General features: G+C 42.9%; 1 protein-coding gene across 1 annotated transcript in view; it reads right to left on the reverse strand.

Annotated features, from left to right (window-relative positions):
* Window positions 1-9,656: 9,656 nt before the first annotated feature.
* The window catches only part of LOC102376924 (inducible T-cell costimulator), a 16,827-nt gene continuing 13,252 nt past the window's right edge, over window positions 9,657-13,231 (reverse strand). Inside the window, exon 6 of the mRNA XM_025196660.1 lies at window positions 9,657-12,642. The gene's annotated coding sequence lies outside the window, so the exon portion shown is untranslated. The remainder of the gene's footprint in view (window positions 12,643-13,231) is intronic.

Below are 13,231 nucleotides of genomic sequence, written 5' to 3' on the forward strand. Positions count from 1 at the left end.
CCCCCCCCCCTAAGCCACACACACACACACACACACACACACACACACACACACACACACATGCCCACAAACCCCATAATTATGCACACCTCTCTACACCCCCTACAATATACAACAGTAAGATTCCATTTTGAGTTATTGTGTAATCACCTCTATATACATGATGCAAACGCACACAAATCAGGACAAAAATATTTTTTTTAAATAAAATTAAGATATGTTTTAGTAGGTGTTTGAATTTTAGTATATAATTTTTTTCCCCCCAGTTCCAAGAGGGCAAACCCCTGTTCCAAATGGAGTACTACCAGGGTGAGGGGATGATCTTCCAATGGCAAAGGTCAGGGGTTAGGGGCAGAACTTCCAATCCCAAGATAGCAAGCTGGGGGTGGGGCACCTGTCAAGGTGCAAGGCTACTCTTGTGGCCCTTGACAGCTCACCAAAACTTGTTAAGCGGCCCTCTAGCCAAAATCATTGCCTACCCCTGGTCTAGAGTAAGGCTTGAATTCACATCTCAAGAACCTTTAGCAAGCCCTCCTAACCACTCTGCTCTTTATCATCATCATTATTGATTACTACTATTCATTACCATCATTATTTGTGAATTACTGAAGTGCCTCGGGGCCATTGTCATTGTCATATACATAAGCCCAATGGGACTGCTCTGATTAATTTATTTACATGTGTATCTGCTGAGTTGTTCTCTAAGTTGCAATTTTAGGCCCACATCCATACATGCAAAGTGAGACATAGCCTGCTTTTCTTGCCACTGTTTCTTCTCCCATTTTAAACATAGGAGAGGACTCTGTGAGTCAATGGCTAGGGGAGAGATAACGTGGACTAAAGCGAGACACGTGTTATTTCCTACTTTCAGTCCATTGGAAAGTCTCCAGAAAAGATAATATGGTTGAGAGCTATATTGTCTCTTCCACTGAGCTCTCTGCCAAAATAGTCTTGAGAGAAACTCTGACATTTATGAAATTACACAACTAGAGTATTTGGATGTAGAGAGTTAGACGTGAGAGGCTTGGCCTCTACCTAGAGGTCTCTACCTACCTATCCTACCTGAAGATCTGCCTTTTACATAGGAGGGAAAATTTCATCAGCTACCCCTTGCTAATAGGGCAATGTAGAGAGAATTTTACTGTAGGAGTGCTGGATCTGTTGTACAGTCTTTTACTATTCATATATGAACCAGAAAGAACACAAATTGATTTTATTTTTTTTAGTCTACATAAGTTTCCTCCCTTGCCCTTCCCTTAAAGCATCCCCAAAGTATCCTCAAATGCAAATCAAACTTTGTAAACAAATCATGGGGAACTTCACCAAATACTGTTATTAAAGGAAAAGAAAATCATGGGGGTCCCATTAAATTCACATAATTTTTATGTTTTATTGCAATGTCATCATCCAAGTAAGGTACATACATGGCCTTCTATATAAGCTTTAACATACCATGCAGTCTTTAGTGTATTTATCCTCATAACATCCTGTGAAGTAGGAAAGTATTAATTAACCCTTCTTTATAGATTAGGACTTGATTCATAAAAAATCTAGACCCTGATCAACAAATATCTTAAGGGCTTAAAGTGGGACTTAGGTGGGTTTGAAGTGCCAAAGTCCAAGAATACTATTCACAATACCCTTGCCTCCCCCATGAGGTGAGAGGTTGCCAGACACCTAGAATTCTACTTCTTCACATGCCCAGAACAGATGCCATTTTGTCAGGGCCAAATATCTGGCACCTTCCTCCTGCCTTGGCCTGTTTGGCTCTTCAAACAAGATATTCCTATGCCAGATTTCTTTGAGGGTTCTAAAAGAGTAGAGTCACATCCCCCTAAAGAAATGAGCACCAAACAAAACACTGCAGCCAATGCTGCTTTCATTTAGAATCTGAGCAGGATGGTAGTAGTGCTAGCCTACCAGTTAGAGCACTAACACAGGAAATGGCAACCTATATTTAAGGTAGTATTGAGGTGATGTTGCCATGATAGTCCATATATTTGAGGCAAGAATTCTCCTGGGTGATATCTTTTTTAAGGCCAACTGAATGCCTGGGATAGACATAAGCTAACTTTTGGGTATCATAGTATGCTTCCTTAGGCATCTGGACTGCACAAATTTTTGCCTAACCCATATCAAGACATGCCCCAGCATCAGAGAGTTCAAGCATATGCCTCCCTTTCACAGAGAAAGATTAGGGGCTGATTTAGGTGGAGTCATCTACTGCACCTCCTGTTGATTCTGGGTCACAAAACATGCAAGTGCAGCAAAACACACAAGTTTATTTGTAGTCTAGTGGTTAAAGCACTTACTTGTCCAAGGGCCCAATTCTATGGATTTTCACTCGCACCATCCTCATTATTATCACTTAATTCAGTCATTAGTCCCTCTGAGCCTAGAAGCCCCATTCACTGAGCACAGTTAAAGCATGCCACCTAACCAGGAGCACACAAAGAAATGGTGTGGCTACCATGCTCATCCAGTCACCTCTGACTCCCAATCTGGAATAACTAAGTTCTAGTTTGTAGTTGGGTCAGCTGCGAGCTGCATGTGGCTCTAGAGCTGCAGGTTGGCCACCCCTGCCATAAACTGAATCTGAGCCAACAGTGTGCTCTTGTTGCAAAAGGGCCAACAGCATAATGAGTTGCATTAACAGGACTGGCACTTGCAAATCAAGGAAAGAGATTCTTTTGCTCTATTTAGCACTGGAGTCCTCACCTGGAATACTGTGTCTAGTTTTGGACACAAGAAGAAAGTGAACAAATTATAAAGAATCCAACAAGGAAGCAAGACTTATGGGGAAAGGCTGAAAAAATGAGGGTTAGTTTGTCTGGAAAAGAGAAGACTGAGATGGGATTTGATAACCGTCTTCAAATACCTGAAGGGCACTGTAACAGTGAGGTGCCTGGGGTTATTGTGATGCCCCGCCAGTGGCCACCTTAGTCCTGTCTGGCCCTTGCTCTTGCTTTTGCCTCCTGGGGTCTTACCCTGTTTCCTTTCCTGCCATACCTTTCTGTTACTAGCAATTAGGGGAGCTGCCCTCAGAAGCTAGTGAACAGGGTTTGAATTATACTTTGACTTGGGGGGGGACAGTCTGTAAAAAAAAATTGTCCAGGTCAGGGCTGTACATACAGGTCCCCACCAGTACCATAGGGTTGAGGCCAGTGGCAGTGGCAGGCGGGAGGGGGCGCCGGGGCCGGCGGCCCAGGGGCTGCCCCCTCCCGCTGCCGCCACCATCTAGGCTGCTTAGAAAGCCATGGTGCGGGCCGGGGGCTGTGTGTGGTGGTGCATAAGCTCTGGACTGTTGTAAGGGATGGGAGGAAAGGGTGCTGACCGGCCTGTGGTGGGGTTCTCATCTCCTATGGGGAGGCTCACCTCCCCCAAACTCCCCTGCATTCAAACCCTGCTGGTGAGCCTATGGTGCGCTCTTTTCTTTCTGCCTGTTGGCCATTCCTTAGGTCCTACTTGCCCTAAGAGCTAAATTTATGACCTTCTTCCTCTATAGCCATGCCTCGCAGGTGTTGCCAGTTATTGCTCTTGTGAGGCACCTTGCTTCAGTACACTGTCTGGCCTCCTCAGTTGGGGTCTTGGCCTTCCTGGCTTCTTCTCCTCATCCTTTCTCTAGCTGGGCTCCTTTAGCCTAGGCCCACAGCACTGGGTCCTGGCTTATATGCTTCAGCCCCACTCAGATTCTAAGCCACTGGCCCTAGTTTTACCCGTCTTGGGCTATGGCCCCTGGCCCTCTCAGCCCCAGGTCATTTCCAGCCAGGGCAGGATATATAAGCTGTGGTGTGCCCCACGAACACCCCACTGTGCCTCCTCATTCACACCTTATAGCCACTGCCAGTCACTGGTCTACTCTAACATAAAGGTAAGCTTTAAGGAAAACTCCTTCCCACACTGGGTAAACAATACATCAAAAGAAAGTGAGCTATCACAGTAACAAAGGTCTTGCTCTATGTGAACAAATAAGACAGAGAGCCACCCTGGTATGCAACACCTCCTGAGTTCCCACCATTTGGCCCCTGAAGTACTCTGACACCTGCAACAGGAAAGCCTGTCAGGCCACTGCCTCCCCTTCCCTTTATGTATCCAGGAGCCCCTCCTTCCTTCCAATTGCCTGCTCTGTCCTCAGCCATGCACAGGGGCTTTTAATCGCTCAATTGAAGGACAGCCAGTGCTCCCACTGCTCTGTCCTCTTAGAATGGTAGGACCCCAGCTCCCTGGTGTAGGTTCCTTCAGCCTGGACTGATTGCTTCAGTCTCTGTCTCTGTCTGGACTTTTTTTCAATTTTCCCTTTGCTATCATTGGTCAGAGCTTCCCCCCTGCCTATAGCGTGTTTTCATACCAGAGGCTTTAATTAAGCCTTGCTCTCCTCCCCGCCCCCTACCCCACCTCCTGCATTTTGGCTCAATAGCAGGGTATGGTCCCCTGTTACATGTGATTATAGAGAGGATGAAGATAGCTGTAGTCTGTAGGGGACAGGAGAAGAAGCAATGGCTTCAAGTTGCAGCAGAGGAAATGTAGGTTGGAGATTAGGAGGCACTTTCTGACTATGAAGATAGTCAAGTATTGGAACAGGTTAGTGAGAGAAGTTGTGGACTCTCCATTCCTAGAAATTTTCAAGAGCAGGTTAGACGAACACTTGGCTAGGATGGCTTAGTAAGAGGTAATCCTGCCTCGAGCAGGAGGCTTTGTGACCTTGTGAAGTCCTTTCCAGCTTTCCTTTCCTATGATCCAATGATGATTTTAGCCTTAGAACTAATTTACAAAAAGAACAGTGATGTGGAGGAGGACCATCACACTTTTTTGTTTTCTAACAGTTTTTCAGGGATTTGAACAGGATCACACTTAGGCACTTAGTAGGTAGAATATGAATTTGGCCTTAACTATTGTCATGCTGAATGTTTCCATGCTGAAGTCTTTTGGTGGATCTAGCCTTAAGGTCACCTTGTAAATATATGTGGCAGAAATAAGGAGTTGATCCTGGGCCTCCCAAAATCTAGACTTCATTTCTAACTTCTAGGTAATGTCATCTCTCTGAACCAGGTTCTATAATCTGGGGCTAGATTACTGCTCCCCTTCTCCAGCTAGCAGCAGAAAAGAAAACAGAGAAAGTGCTAGCTGAAAAATGACTCAGAATAGTACCACAACAGCATACAGTCTGGCCAACAATTAGACAAACTAACTGAATCTCTAAATTAAATATCTATTGCAGGTTTCTCTTGAAAAGTATTCACTGTATCACTGGCTAAAGGCAGATATTGAATAGAAAAGAAAATGGTCTATATTTAATAGGACACAACTCAAGTTTAAAAAAAAAGTTTCTCAGCTGTTTTTTATCTGGAAAGAAAATGTGCCTCTAATCTGAACAGGTGCTTCAGATGCAACTAAGAGATTTATTTCTGAGTATATTGAAAAGAGTCATGTTCAGTCGTAATTACTCTTTTAGAAAGGAGAGAAGCTCTTATTTTATTGTAAAATAAAACATTGCTTTCATTACGTTCGGTGGTTAGGATATTTTTCTTTCACTGTAAGTTTTCAGTGGAAATTATGAATCACCCATCATTATACAGCATGGATTTTTTTCAAGTACATCTATGTTTTCCAGTAAAGATCATGTTTTTCTTTTAAAAAGGGAAAAATCTTCTAACAGTTTTGTAGGAAAGTTGAAGTTTGTTTCATTTGGGTCAAAAGCCCTAATGTAGGTGAGGTTTCTTTTCACTTTTGAAGCTAGTGAACAGTTCTTGTGGTAGGAAGCACTTGACGTAACTCTTCACGTTCATCTCAGGAAACAGAAAAGCTTGCTAGAAAAGCTAACTCTTTGGTTGGAAAGGAAGTTACAAAGTGGGCATGTTGATCACCAGAAGCTGAATTCCTCAATTATTTCCCCCTAGCCTTGGAAAGATGACAATGTAACCAGAACGCATACATACATATATATACAGCAGATTTTCTGTGCCATTCAGCAGTGTCATACATTCATAGATTGTAAGACTGGAAGGGACCTCAGAAGATCATCGGGTTCAGCCCCCTGAACCAGGCAGGAATGACAGGTGGGGTCAGATGACCCCAGCAAGATGACTATCCTCTTGAAGATTTCTCAAAAGTGTCCTCAAACATACCATACTGTTTATCACAGTCTGGGCCTAGTAAAACATGAGCCCACGTTTTGAGGGCTTTGCAGAGCCATCACACCCTATGGAGCAGCATTCAACTGAATTGACCCTTAGGAAGTACAGTGAACATACCCGTTCTTACCTGAGATGGAAGCTATGAGGAGGACATGGTAATGATTATGTCACATCCTCACTTTTCTCAACTCCTCCTAAATGTGTTTATGCATAAGTAGATACTATCAAAGGACAGTTCCTTATTAAGGAGAGTGCAGGGACAGCAATTAGGCCTGTCCCCTAGGCAAAAAGAGAAGAAGGTTCCCTTCTACTCTTGTACCCTCTTGCAGTGGCTATGTGCTATTTGGTCCTTCAGGATAAGTACAGCCAGTCAAAACACCTGAGGGGGAATAGATTCAACTTATGCTGGTTTCTCTAAATTGTGTAGATTGGATCAGAAGATAACAGAACACATGTTTTTCCTTCGGTGAGGGGAGGAAAATAGATGCCTAAATTGGCCAAGGCCAGAAGCTGGGTGGGCACTCCTACACACCTCCCAGCACACTGGACATTGCTGAGGGTGGCCAAGCATAGCTGAGCCAGGGCCATCCTTGATTGGCTGCTGAGCATGTGCCCCCAACACCTTGCTGTCACCACAGACCCTCCCTGCACTCAGCTCTAGGTTTCCAGAGTGGGTCCTGGCATGCCTGGCATCTGGGCCTGTGGCAGCTTGGGGGAAGCCAGAGCTCGATGAGGGGGAGGGAACTGAGGCTTCAGCTCTATTAGACCACAGCCCCTCTGGCCAGCATTGGCTCTTGGCTGGAGCAGGCAGAAGGGAGTGTGGGGAGCCAACATGGACACTTCCCTCAGGGCCTGCCCATCCCCTGCTGGACCAGCACACAGCTTGGAGCTGGCAGGGGTGGAGGGCTTGGGGGAAGCCAAGATGGATGCTTGCCTCAGGGTCTGCACAGCCCCAGCTGGACCAGCATGCAGCCCGCAGTTGGTGGGGGGGCACAAGGGGAGCCAAGATGGATGCTTTCCTCAGGGTCCACACAGCCCTGGCTTCCCCACAGGCAACCCAGAGCTGGCGGTGGGAAGTCATTAGGAACCCTGTGGGAAGCATTTTGTCTGTGTTGGCTCTCCCAATTCCTTGCCCCTCCCTCCTCCCCCCCCCACCCCGTGCTGCCTAGAGCTGAGAGGCATGGCTGGGCAGAGGAGGTGTGCAGGAAAGTCTGTGACATCCCAGAGGTGGGGTCAACTAGGCACTGGGCTGGAGCAGCAGAGTGTTAGCCATGTTCCAGCAAGCTACCCTGTCGGGGAGGGGAGGGGGTTGTGGGTTGCAAAGCATCCTGGGATGCTGGGGGACTGTGAGATAGCTTGAGTTGGGAGGGGATCTGGGACAAGTTCAATAGACTGGTTTAACCTAAATAGGTTAAGTCTGATACTACATCCATCCAGGTTTATCTGAAACCAGATTCAGCCACTTGGAAACCAGTTTACATGTGCTGAACTTCTCTTCTGTTACAGGTTTAAATTAGTTTCTGATCACTTATACCAATTTATCTGTTATGTCTGTCCCTAGCCATAGTATTTAATTCCAGAGATTCAGGCAAACAATGTTGACTGTGGCCAAAGCTGCTTCTGAGGGTTACATATACAAGGATGCTGTGGTGGATCAAGGTCTTGGACAGGGGGAGGTTTCCAAAATAGGCAGCATGCTTGAGTATCTCAGTTTAGAATTGCTGGCTTCAGTGTATAAACTAATAGAAACTGGTGCAGGATTTAGTGTGGAACATCTTCAGTATTTCAAAGATGTCAACTTTTGTAGTTTAAAAAAAAAGTTTACATTTAATGTGTGACTCAGTTAAAATTTTCTTCTTGATAATCAGGGTTGATTTATCTTTTCTTAAAACTTGATCTGAAGCCATATAAGATCTTATTACTCAGATGAGGAGCTAAATAGTAGGGTTGTGTGAAGCTTCGGTCCCTGATTCAATTTGGTGGAGATTCAACCCGATGCAGTGGCTGAATCCCCGAATCTGAATTGAATCAGAGAACCTTTTAATCTCTCTGGATCCAATCGGAACTCTCTGAATTGATTCGGAGAGATTCGGAAAGATTCGGAAATTCAGACATAGAGACAGCTTTAAATGTTTTTTCTACATGCCTCTAGGTAGCAGGGGCTCATGAGTGCTGTGATGCTGGGGTGCATGGAGCATCCCACAGAAGCATGAGGGGTTCCCCAGCACCCTCGGCAGCACACCCAGAAGTGGACCGAAAGTACTTCCAGTCCACTTCCTGGTTCTCTGCCAAACATGTGGAGGACCCCCTCCCCCCCCCACCCTCCGGACTCCTGTGGGACACTCCATGCACCCCAGCATCACAGTGATCACAAGCCATGCCTGCTACCTCAAGGTATGTAGAAAAAACATTTAAAGCTGTGTTTGTTTGAATCGTTGATTCTCCGAATCAGCATCAAATATTCAGATTCGGATTCGGCCAAATCAAATCAGGGACAGTGATAGTATAATGACACTCATTTAGATGAAGTTCCAGCCTCTGACCTGTCTGACATCTCCTGTGTACTGATCTCTGTCAAAGTCACTTAGCTGCAAAAGCTGGCTAATCCTTTCTTCCCCTCTAGTGAATTGAACTCAATCATAAAGCATAAATACAAATCTCAATTTAATCTCATAGTGAAATGGGAATTCTATATGATATGTAGTAAAATAATGGACTTACAGGTTCTAGTGACTGGGGATGGTATAGATAACCTTTTATTTCTGGTGCCATCAGTTTAACTCTAATTCAAGTCACAGATTTAGCCCCAGTTCTCCAATGAGCCCAATTTGAGCAACACCTGCTTGGCCTTGTGGCCTGTCAAAGTGACCTATGTCAAATTTTATGGCAGCTTTTATTATTGGAACTACTGCTCCATTACAAAGTACGTGGACACATGCATAATGAGATCCCCATTTAGAAAACTGATTGCAAATAATTGTGTGAGATGCTACTTTGCATTTAGATCCCTGGGTTTATTCATTTCTCTTACCCTAGTTCTGAAGTCTAGTTTTGTCTCTTCTTAAGTATACTTTGAAAAAACTGTGTTCATGAGAATATGAGGAAATGAATGATGAGTTAGTCTTTGAAGTCAATAACATGCTAAGGGGAAATGACCCAAAGTATTTCATCATGGTGCTTCATCTCCTCTATTATATATTGGTTGAAAAATTTAAATCAGGAGTCTCAACAATAAGTCTGGAGAAAAGGGGAAAAAACAAACAAACAAAATCAAACCCAAAACTGTTCCTTTTCAGCCCCTATGAAATGGAAACAACTTCATATACACGTACACGCATGCATACATATAACAGTACTACTCCTTATTCTATGGTTTTCTTTTACTGAGAACTGATACAAAAATAGATAGACAACACTGTTTTCCTTTCTTTGCCTCCTTTTAGAGATTATTGGGCATGTATCTTTAGGTCTGTGTGCATGATATTTCTAAAGTAGTCTATGATACATAGCATGATCCAAAACAGCATTTATTAAGAATAGAAATATCTCATTCAAACAAAAGTCAAGAATTTTCCAAAACTCATTTAGATAGGATTTGTTACAGTAAATGAAAATATTTTACATTTCTAGAATGAAATATTTGTTTTCCCTGACATTCTCTTGTCTGACTCATCATTTGTCCCTTATCAGGAAGTATATCCAAGATGTCCCCAGATCTCTGCTTCCATCAGGAGCTTTTTGTTCCATGAGTTTTCTTCTCAGCATGGTGACAAGTTCCTTTGGACTCCCAAGTATTATGTAGCATTCTCACATTCAGTATTTCTCACAGAACTGGTTGTATCCCAGTGCCAGGTGAGGGGTTCCTGTTACACCCGGCTACGCCCTACCCCAGAGATGGCTGCATCTTAATGTGAGAGGGCCCTGTTATACCCAAAGGTGGCTGCAGGTGAAGTGGCTCTGTTATACCCACAGAGATAATACTTAGCTCTGTTTACCAGTGGTACTTGAAGTACTTTACAAAGGATATCTGTATCATTAGCACCATCTTACAGAGAGGAACCTGTGGCACACAGTATATTGACACTGTTATTTAGGACTGTTCTTGAGGTTGTCTTCGGCAAGCCTCAGCCCCATTGTTCCCTGCCTAGATCATAACTGTAGCCCATACCAAAGCTACCTGCATCATTCTTATTTCTTCACCAAAGCACTAAAATATATCACATATTCCCTTGCAGAGCCCTTCAAGGAATTGGTCTGTGAACTACTACTCTCTCCTGGTAAACTTGTCTCAGCTTATGGGCAGTAGAATGGGGTGCAGAAGGGCCAGAATTCAGGAACAAGGAAAACAGACAACTGGCAGACTGCTGCTGGCAGACTTCCTGTGCTTGAAACCTAAAACATGCAGTTAAGTTCCAAATGCACTGCAAAGAGAGACAGGCTGTGCAGCAAGAATGGGGGTCACCTTGATGCCCAGAATTTTTAGCAGAGCTTCTAGGGATGGATTGCTCCTGAGGATCAAGTTTTAAGGGTTATAGTGTGTAGATGGTCAGCATAATAGTTAAGGACAGCCTTGGGTTAGACACTATCAGTATGGCTCCATCTAAATAAAGGAATACAAACCAGGGTTCCTAGATCGCAGTCTAGCAATCTGTCCACAAAGTCACAGATGGTGTGGTCTGTTGCCTGTTTAGATAACTTTCTCAAGCTGAGGTTCCTTATTTTATTCAATATTGTAGTCACTTCCCCTTGGCTTCTTATCCTTTCTCAACATCTTCTTGACCTTAGGTTTTGTGGCTAGGGAGTTTCCAGTTCATTATTCCCTTTTGAGAGTATTTTGGTTCTTTATATGAATTACAGCGAGATTCAAAAGGAACGTGACACTTTGGTTCCAAATAGCCAAAAACCACCCTGGAGGATTTTCAGGTTTGATGTCCAGTGGGTCATTTAACACACAGTATTGACAGATTTTGAAGGGAAACTATAGGTAAGATGATTCTATCTATGTTGGAGGTTTTAAGACAGAACATTCAACCTTGCCTTTCTCTGTTTTTAGGTGATGTAGGGTTCTTAGATATTTTGGTCTATCATTCCCTACCACATATGCATTGTAATATACATTAAAAAGAGGGGGGGGGGTTTGTTTCCTGATCTAGGGACTAGTCCAGTAGGCCCTTACTCACAAGAACAAGTGCTGCAGTCTTGGGACTTTAAAATATAGAGCGGCCCTACTAAAAGAGCTTTAAATTTAATATAAATAAGAGCACCCTAAATTGTAAAGATGTATTTAGAATACAGAAAAGTAAAACAATATTCTAGACTACAGTAAAAAATATTATGTATTCTCCCTTTTACTGTCCCCTATTATCTTTAGTGCCTACATGAGGGGAATCATGTACATATTCCACATTGTACTGGTGTGGAATTATTAAGAAGTCTGAAGATTAATCTGAGGAGTAATTGGTAGTGTTAGCCTAACGATCTAAAAAGATATAGGATTCATTTTGTATTAACCACTGTCATATGTATAGATATCTATGTTCACTCATATGCTTATAAGGATTAAAGGCTTTAAGTATGTTAATTTGTGAACTGGGCTCCCATTATATTTCAGCACTTATGTCAGGAGGCCTAACTAAAATTCATATGACCTTTCATTTTGCAAAATGTTTTTAAATTTATTTAGTGGGGGATTTCTTCTTTGTACCAGCCAAAGATGATTTGACTTGTAAATTTTCAGTTTTCATATTGCCAGACAAATACCAGTTTCAATAATTTGCGTGTCTGGTAGAATGGGATTTTTTTACTTCCACTTTAATACAAACAGTTTGTGGGTTGAATTCTATGAGCTGTATGTGGTAAACAAATTGGGTATAAGAAGGGGTATGCGAGCTTGCTGAGCCTGCTCCGTTTCAGTTGTTTTAGTATGACAGCAATAGCAAACACTGGTGATATACTTCTTATTTATGTTTTATGATCTTATCAATAACCTAATTGAGTTGCGTCGGATTAGTCTTCAGGGCTTTATGCACAGTGGAAACAACCAATATTCAACAATAGCATCAGACTAAACTGCCCCTAACAAAGAAGTTATATGTGCAATAAAATGGTAGCTGTTGCTGAACAGGCTGCCAGAATCAGCTTTGGAGGTAGTCTTTTTTTTTCAGTGGGAGGTACTGTAAAAGAAGCTATCTGTAGAGGGTTTAATTGTTCTGTACAGTACTGCAGAGAACTACCTGCAAGCAAACATGTTACATTTTTTAACTAAAGGGTGATTTTCTTAATTATGTTTTCAGTACTTCCTGTGCAGTCAGTGGGTATGAAAGTGGCCAAAAGTGCAGCTAGCATAAAACACAACTAAAAACAGTTCTAGGAATAATAACCCATCACTGAGCACATAACAATTAGTTCAAGCCATGGTCTCTGCAGAAATAAAACTAATATTTCAAAAAGCTGGAGACATGGTGCCAACAATTTCTGTACCGCCACAAGTGTCCTTGCAAGCTCACACCTAGAATAGAAATTTAGAATCAGCTACAAGCAATCCAAGCAAAGCTGAGTCAATCTAATCCCTTACTGTGGCTGGCCTCTACATAGGGCCTAAAGTGAGAGAGCCTCTGACTCCTGACACTAGCAGTCAGCCACAATATCTGATACACAAATATAACTTGTACTTAGAACTGAATTACATTCATTTCCCTTGACTTACTTTTAGAAAGATGTGTTATTACATGAGTAAATGAAGCTTTACATGAGTTCCTCACTTTGAGATTATTACATTGCACTGATTTGAAGCAATAATATTTTGGGGCTTTAGTCCATGAATTTAATTTGTAAGTTCTTTGAGGGTTTGTTAGGGTGTTTTGTTTGTTTTGTTTTTTGAAGATATTGCTATTCTTTTTGGATGGCACTAAATAGACTCATACAACAGTATGATCCTTTGACCAATCAGCCCTTCTAACATCAGGTGGAGGCAACTTATCAACCCTTTCCCACCAAAAAGCATGTACGATATGTAGCAAGGAGCCAGAGGCTTCTGTTACTTTAAGATGGAGACTATAATGGATATACTCCATAGGCAGGGGGAGGCCGCTTGAACT

The sequence above is a fragment of the Alligator sinensis genome, unplaced genomic scaffold, assembly GCF_000455745.1.
Source record: "Alligator sinensis unplaced genomic scaffold, ASM45574v1 scaffold755_2, whole genome shotgun sequence".
Taxonomy (NCBI): domain Eukaryota; kingdom Metazoa; phylum Chordata; order Crocodylia; family Alligatoridae; genus Alligator; species Alligator sinensis.